Raw genomic sequence first — 8,236 nt, forward strand, 5'->3', positions numbered from 1 at the left:
CCCCAAACACCGCAACCCCCCCCCAAACGCCGCAACCCCCCCCCAAACGCCGCAACCCCCCCCCCCAAACGCCGCTACCCCCGCACTCGCCCTAGGTCACTGAACGGCGTCAACCATCATCAATGGTTGATGCCGTTTTAAAGCTACTCTGTTTTACGCCGACGTGACCCGTGGCCACGTCGGCGGGAATTCGGCCCATCCGGCACGGAGAATGTCTGTCAGTTAAAAATCAATGACATCCCGCCAGCGCCAGCTGTTTTCAGAGGCTGCCGGCGGGATTTGCACAACGCCGGTTTTTGGCCGCTCGGAGAATTAAAAACCCGGCGGGACCGGCAATAACGCCGCCGCCGGCCGATTCTCCGACCCTGCGTGGGGTCGGAGAATTTCGCCCCCTATCTCAGGTTGTATAAAATATCACTTGGTAGGCCTATTTTGCTATTAAAATTCTGTTTAATTATTAAAGTTGAAAATATTTATAAATGGTAGGTACACTCCACCTTTTCTATTATCCACACCTCAGCTAAGGGTAAGATGATAATGGAAAAGATGATTAGACTATGGGCACAAGTTAATGGGGGAAAAAAAACCGAGTCTTGTTTTGGGCACATTTAGCAGGGTGTTTTCCGGTACTTGTAGCGCAGAGAACGACCTGACTATTAAATGGGACTCTGCTTCTTTTTTGGGCCTTGACAAGGAATGCCCTGCTGAGGCTGATTTCCTACACTGACTAACACAGCCCGCCAATGCAGGAAGATCTCGGTAAATGGTGCTCTGATCACTTGAACCCCACCACGGCCTCCGCACTACCCCCAACACCCCAACCTTCCAATTAAGGACCCTCAAGCCCCCCCCCCCCCCCCCCCTGCCACTGCCCCCCCAGCAACCCAACTCATAAGGAATGGACGGCCCCTGGATCGATCGCTGGCACAGGCAATCTGGCACACAGACACTTGGTACTGCCAGCCTAACACCCTACCAGTGCCATGAAAGCTTAGCAGTGCTGCCTGGGTACTGTGCCAGGGTGGTACTGCCAAAGTGCCTGGAATTGCATGGTACTACTCTGCTGATCACCTGCAAGCCCCCCCCCCCCCCCCCCCCCCCCCCCCCCCCCCCCCCCCCCCCCACACAAGTTCTGTTCTGCCTGGTTCATGTTTGTGGAAACCAGTGCTAAACGGCATCATGGCAGGGTACCTGAGGCAAGGCCATTCGAGCCCACGCCTTGAATAACTCTGGCGTAGATGTAGTCAAGCGGGACTAACAACTCACTTGAGTACGCATATCTAGATCCCACCCATTGAGGACGGGATCCAGATCGCGACACCTCACAAGACCTCATTATACCTTGCGAGGCATGACGAGCATCGCAACACGAGAGGTCTCGCGTGAGATTTAATGGCCTCGTCACATCACTGAGTCGGGTGTGATGAAGCCAGTAGATCGCACCCTATATTTACAAAGTGTGGATTAACTGTGAAAATGAAAATAAAGAACAAGGCATCATATAGACAATCAAAATTATTTAAACTGTTTTCTAACAATGTGTAAAGTTCTGTGTGCTAGGCCTAAAATTTGTGCTATTCCCTTGAAAGTCTTAGTCATGTTCTTTTCCTGTGAAAAAAAATTGTATGTCTTTTGTACAGGAAATATTTTGGAATATAAATAAATAAATCTTCATTTTTCACAATGTAAATGGAAGTCCAGGCATATGCATGATTCCTGTGCCGTGCTAAACACTTAAATTGCTCACAGCAGTTTCGAGATGACACTTAATCAATATCACTTCTAAAAATAACAGTAAAACGTTCAATGAAGAGGGAATAAAATAGCCCTGAAGCAGGCTGTTAAATGGCCTCACTGACCTTATTGTGTTGTTTATCACTTAACTTTTGAATGTATCTATGAGCCTTTAAAATATTGCTCAAACATTAACATCTTACTTGTATCATCAATTCTCTCCCCTTTGCAATTAATTAAAGTTATAAAGTGTTTGTTACTTATTTTTGTAAATTAATAATCAATTGAACATTGGATTTTGGGAACTGTTCTTACCTTCATAAATTATCAAAAGAGTTTAAGATAAAGGGCAGACAACTTTTCTATTCCGCATTTACTGGTTCAGCTGTGAACAAAATGAAAGCTAGTTCTTTCTATTGAGCAAGGATTCAAATATTATTTAGGATAAGTCAAGTATTTAATTAAATTGTTGGCCAATATAAATTTTGAACTTTGATAAATTAATTGGAGGAAAGTACCTTAAACTGGAATGAAATAGTTGGACAAGGATGTCCTTTGTTGAATCGTCCAAATGATACAACTGGAAGTTGGGACGGTGAAGCATTTGCAAGTCGCCTCAAGGGTTATGGTGGCACATCGGTTGGCACTGCTGCCTCACAGCACCAGGGACATGGGTTCAATTCAGGCCTTGGGTGACTGTCTGTGTGCAGTTTGCACGTTTTTCCCATATCTGCGTGGGTTTCCTCAGGGTGCTCTGGTTCCCTTTCACAGTCCAAAGATGCGCAGGTTAGTTGGATTGGCCATGTTAAATTCCCGTTGATGAGCAGGTTAGGTTATGGGGATAGGGTGGAGTGGATGGGTAAGTGATACTGGGTCGGGTGCTCTTTCAGAGTATCAGTGCGCTCAATGGGCTGAATGGCCTCCTTTTTGCACTGTAGGGATTCTAGGAATGTTGGAAATGTCTCTGAAACCTACATTAGCAACGGCTGGGAGGAAAAGATCAAAATGACAGAACTAAATAAATGGGGAATTATGATCAATGGCATTTCAGGATAAATTTAGTCTTGTGATAGATATTAATTTTCTTCATTACTGAAACGCCAATGAAAGGGATATATACGGAGCAATTATGAATGATTTGAGGAGACATCTGGGCCGGGTTCTCCCCTACCCAGCAGGGCGGGGGGTCCCGATGTAGTGGAGTGGCGAGAAACTACTCCGGCGTGGGCCTCCCCAAAGGTGCGGAATTCTCCACACCTTTAGGGACTAGGCGGATGTCCACGCATGCCCCGGTGCGTCAGCGGCTGCTGACATCATCCTGGCGCATGCGCGGGGTCGGGGGTCTCTTCCGCCTCCGCCATGGTGGAGACCGTGGCGGAGGCAGAAGAAAAAGAGTGCCCCCACGGCACAGGCCGGCCAGCCGATCGGTGGGCCCCGATTGCGGGCCAGGCCACCGTGGGGGCACCCCCCCGGGGCCAGATCGCCCCGCGTCACCCCCCCCAGGACCCCGGCGCCCGCCCGCGCCGCCAATCCCTCTGGCACCAGACATGCTTGATTCCCGCCGGCGATAAAGGGTTGTCAGCGGCGGGACTTCGGCCCATCGCGGGCCGGAGAATCGCCGCGGGGGGCCCGCCGATTGGCGCGGCGTGGTTCCCGCCCCCACCGACTCCCGGGTGACGGAGAATTCGGGCCACGGCGGGGGCGGGGGGGGGGGGGGGGGGGGGGGGCGGAGAATTCCGCCCCTGATTTTAACCACACTCCTCCTGGTCCCTGGTCCACAAGAAGAGGGTTTGTATGGGATAAAATCCTTGCAATGAACTACTCCCTTAATTCTTGCTGGCCTCCCACTGCATACCATTTTAACAGGCACATGCAGTCAGCCCAGCTAGTGAAGGCCTTGTACCAGACAGGTGAAGGTCTCATTGAAATGCAAATGGCAAAATCTGATGATGCCATTGAGAGTCTAATTATATTTAATGCTGAATGATTATGTTCGCTGACCTGTGCCGGTTGTGGTAGGAGCACCAGGTATGGACACCCAGTAGTACCGGAGAGGGATAGAAGGCGAATAACACATATCCTTTTTTAAAAGTTTTGCTTGGGGGACAGAAGGAGCAGGAATGTTTTCCTTGGCTTCAGAAGGAAAGCTAGGATCCCAGGCTTCCCTCCACTGACATTGATCACTCACCACGTCCTGCTTGCCATCACTGGGGACTTGACAAAGTCAGCACACTACTCCGAAGGTGAGAATAGAAGGTGAGGGGGGGGGAGGGGGTGGAAAGTGGAGCAGAAAAACACTGGATCCAGCCGATGTGTCACTGACATCAGCAATGTTAAACAGAATGGGAGAGAAATCCTACTCCCCGCTCTGAAATATTTTAAAAGCTCATGAAGAACTTGTTACAGAGGGCGCGTGGGATTTTCAAGTCGGGAAAGCATGGGTTTCATGAGGTATCTGTTGCAGATTAATTGAAGGGTAGAGAGTGAGAATCCACTGTTTACCCAGAGCAGGAGGGGAGTCAGAATTCCAGAACGAGGTGTCCTCAAGGTGCTGCATGGGTGGCAGGGAGAGTGAGCACACAGTGCTCAAGCATTAAATGGGGTCATAGCCCCCCTCCTATTCATTCCAACATCACTGGGAAGAAGAGAAGGTGGCAATGCTGCCAAGGATAATTGGCCAGTTACCTGACCAAAAGGAAAGTTGCAGTTGGCAATGGGGCCAGTAGCGATGAAGGGCAAAATGCTCTGCAGGAGAGGGATCTCAAGCAGCAGGAAGATACCAGAGAGAAAAGAGGGATAGAAAGGCAAAAGAGGCAAAAACCTCAACACTGGATCAACCAATTAGGACAGAGTAACTTGCAGATGACCAAGACCCAATGTCATGGGAGACTGCGACTGTCCGGCCAGGTGGTCACAGACATCTGTGACCTTGTTGCCAATGACCTTGCAATTCACAGAATTGGCCATCATGCTGTGCCAGTGGCTGTCAAAGTCACAGTGGTCTGGAACCTCTTTGCACTGGCTCCTTCCAAGGATCAGCTGCCGACCTCAGCAACATCTTAACCAGTTACGCACCACTGGCCAGGGGCTGCTCTCCCCCCAATGATTCTAGGCCCGCAATAGGCCGAGTGGCCATTTAAAAAAAGCCGAGTCCTGCCAGTGCCGTTCTAACCTGCTCTTAGCCAGCGGGATCTCAGCGTGGAAGAGTCTGGGGGCAGCCTGTGGGGGGGATAGGGGGGTCCAACCCCGGGAGGGGCCTCCGTTGTAGTCTGGCCCGTGATCGGGGCCCACCGATCGGCGGGCCGGTCTCTCAGGCTGGGCACCTCCTTTCTTCCGCGCCGGCCCCTGTAGCCCTATGCCATGTTGTGCATGCGTGCGTTGGCGCTGTTACCATTGTGCATACGCACATTGCACCAGTGCCACTGCACATGCGCGGACCCCACAGTGCCCAGTTTACGCCGGGATCAGCAGCTGGAGTGGTGTGGGTCAGTCCAGTGCCGTGCTGGCCCCCTGTAGAGGCCAGAATTGCTGATCCTGAGGCCATGTTGACGCCGCTGGGAAACCCAACGGCGTTTACGCCAGCGTTAACACAGCCTCAGGATCAGAGAATCCCGCCCACAGTCCCTCAGGTATAAAAGCAGGAGCAGGAGATGAGACAGTCGACAGAAATGGAGGCAGGGGGGAAACAAGGAGCTACCTCTGCTGTATAATGAGGCAGCTGGGCATGGCTTGAGGCACAAAGGGCTCATGAGAATGTCATGAATGTGAGGGATATCTTGATTCAGGAATGTTTTAATGATCTCCTCTAATCGAGGTTGACGGGCATGACATGGAAGGGACCATATGTAACACATGGATGGACGACACAGCTTGTAGCATATAGTCACTTACTGCCAATGAAGGAAATATCCACCAAGAGGCCTTGCCCTCACCACGGAGGATCTTGTTATCGCTTTCACAACCTCATTATTTTTCCTTTAACAACAGCAATAAAAGGAGGCTAAATGTGTAACTTAAATTTATCCTACCCCCACTCTCCAGGAAGAGGACCTCTCCCTCACATGACATGCCGCAGCATTAGATCCAGGTTGGCATCAATGAAGTGCGGGGCATGGCATACCTGCTCTGTGTGCTAGGTCTCTCTGGTTCTCCTCTGCCACCTTGCTTCTATCCAGTGCTGTGGAGGAAGGCTTTGTCACAATCAGCAGATTTCACCCTCAGGACAGCCAGAAGTCTCAGTATTGACAGCTTTGGGGAGTCTAAATCAGTCCTCCGATTAATCTGTCTTGCCTCTGTTTCTGCTCTCACTGGCTTTAATTGGACTGGAAGCCCATATTAATTAAGTGTTCACCCCTGTGAACATTTCAAATTTAATTAGTGTCCCACTGGAGGAGGCTTCCTGACCCGAAATAAAACCTGGCTCCTGTTTCCAACCTTCATGACAAAAGTTCAGCCCCCAGAAAGAAACAGGGACTTTTTAAATCTGCATGGTTCTCTGCCACCTCATGTGGTCGCATTTTATTCACTGACAAATACATTTAATATAGTAAATTTCCATTTATCATGCATCGTGATTGTTTTTAAAACCTGATAATGCAGAAATATATATCAAATGCTCGGTAAAATTCCAAGTATATTAAATCCATGAGATAGCCCTTATTGTTTTTATTATCTACCATTCCAGAAGGTTTATGAGATATGACCTATTGCTTTCAACAGATGGTACTGAGCTTCTTTTAGATAACCACTAATAATATCCTGTAAAATGCTCCTGAACATGTTTTTTAAGGTTGGTGTTTGCCTTACTTAGCTTCATTCACAGCAAACTCCATCTTCAATCTTGGGATTGTCAAAAAAGGCCCTCCAATTCTTGACTGCAGCCCTTGTATTTGTGAAACTTCCAAAAATAATAATCAGGATTAATTTATTTCTAACCTAATTTATTTATTACTCTAAGGAGAATCGTGAGCTTCCTCTGTGTTCTAAGTGTCTCATTGGTACAATAATTAATTCTTTGAACTTTGTCAGAACTCTTTATGTTGACCCGTATCTCAATTATAAAAACAAAGTCTTTTCTGTTGGACCTATATAAATTTCATAAGGTGGAATATTCAGCTCTTCTTCACGGCCTGCGACATGGCGGGCAGGAGCAGAAAATATCATGAGAGTGCAAAAATCAGTTTTAAGCTAATAAAACTAGTTTGCGATAGTGCTGTCAAGCCTCCATTGGTGAGCTGCCTCTCCCACTATGCAATGTCAGGAATGCCTTTGGTATAAATTTAAATGTCATTCAAAGGGGAGCTTGCTAAAATTCTCCCCCCATGCTGAATCAATGGGCCATGTTGGCAGCAATCAAGATAATGTCATCTTTGATATCATAGAATCACTACAGTGCAGAAGGAGGCTATTTGGCCCACCAAATCTTCACCAAACCTCGCGAAAGAGCACCTTACCTAGACCCACGCCCCATCCAATCACTGTAACCCCACCTAACCTTTTCCTCAGATAATGGAGCAGTCCATGCCCACAGGGCTAAATCACTGGCTTTGAAAGCAGACCAAGCAGGCCAGTAGCACGGTTCGATTCCCGTAACAGCCTCCCCGAACAGGCGCCGGAATGTGGCGACTAGGGGCTTTTCACAGTAACTTCATTTGAAGCCTACTCGTGACAATGAGCGATTTTCATTTCATTTCATCTTTAACATAGTGGGCCTAAGGAGCAGAGTGGCGCAGCGGAAGCGTGCTGGGCCCATAACCCAGAGATCGATGGATCGAAACCATCCTCTGCTATTTATATAAGGGCAGCACGGTAGCATTGTGGGTAGCACAATCGCTTCACAGCTCCAAGGTCCCAGGTTCGATTCCGGCTTGGGTCACTGTCTGTGCGGAGTCTGCACATCCTCCCCGTGTGTGCGTGGGTTTCCTCCGGGTGCTCCAGTTTCCTCCCACGGTCCAAAGATGTGCAGGTTAGGTGGACTGGCCATGCTAAATTGCCCTTAGTGTCCAAAATTGCCCTTAGTGTTGGGTGGGGTTACTGGGTTATGGGGATAGGGTGAAGGTGTTAACCTTGGGTAGGGTACTCTTTCCAAGAGCCGGGGCAGACTCGATGGGCTGAATGGCCTCCTTCTGCACTGTAAATTCTATGATGCAAGATATGCAGCAAGACTGGACAACATCCCAGCTTTGGCTGATAAGTAGCAAGGAACATTTACATCATAATAATAAGCTTTATTATTGTCACAAGTAGGCTTACATTAACATTGCAATGAAGTTACTGTGATAATCCCCTAGTGTCCACACTCCGGTGCCTGTTCAGGTAGACAGAGGCAGAATTCAGAATGTCCAATTCACCTAACAAGCACGTCTTTCCGGACTTGTGGAAGGAAGCTGGAGAAACCGGAGGAAACCCACGCAGACACGGGGAGAACGTACAGACTCCGCACAGACAGTGACCCAAGCCAGGAATCGAACCCAGGACCCTGGTGCTGTGAAGCAACAGTGCT

The 8,236-nt window shown here is 48.9% G+C and overlaps 1 long non-coding RNA gene and 1 other non-coding gene across 3 annotated transcripts in view; one reads left to right on the forward strand and one right to left on the reverse strand.

The window, feature by feature from the left end:
* Window positions 1–5,967, reverse strand: part of LOC119965628 — an 8,768-nt gene extending 2,801 nt beyond the window's left edge. Inside the window, exon 1 of one of the 2 annotated variants that reach the window (XR_005460575.1) lies at window positions 5,855–5,967. This is a non-coding gene — a long non-coding RNA (uncharacterized LOC119965628). Of the gene's footprint in view, window positions 1–5,762 lie in introns of both variants that reach the window. The other variant, XR_005460574.1, reaches the window with a different exon arrangement.
* A 1,484-nt stretch (window positions 5,968–7,451) lies between these two features.
* trnam-cau lies at window positions 7,452–7,523 on the forward strand. The gene has a single exon. It is a non-coding gene; the product is annotated as a tRNA-Met (tRNA).
* Window positions 7,524–8,236: the final 713 nt, after the last annotated feature.

Source organism: Scyliorhinus canicula, chromosome 5 (genome assembly GCF_902713615.1).
Source record: "Scyliorhinus canicula chromosome 5, sScyCan1.1, whole genome shotgun sequence".
Classification (NCBI taxonomy): domain Eukaryota; kingdom Metazoa; phylum Chordata; class Chondrichthyes; order Carcharhiniformes; family Scyliorhinidae; genus Scyliorhinus; species Scyliorhinus canicula.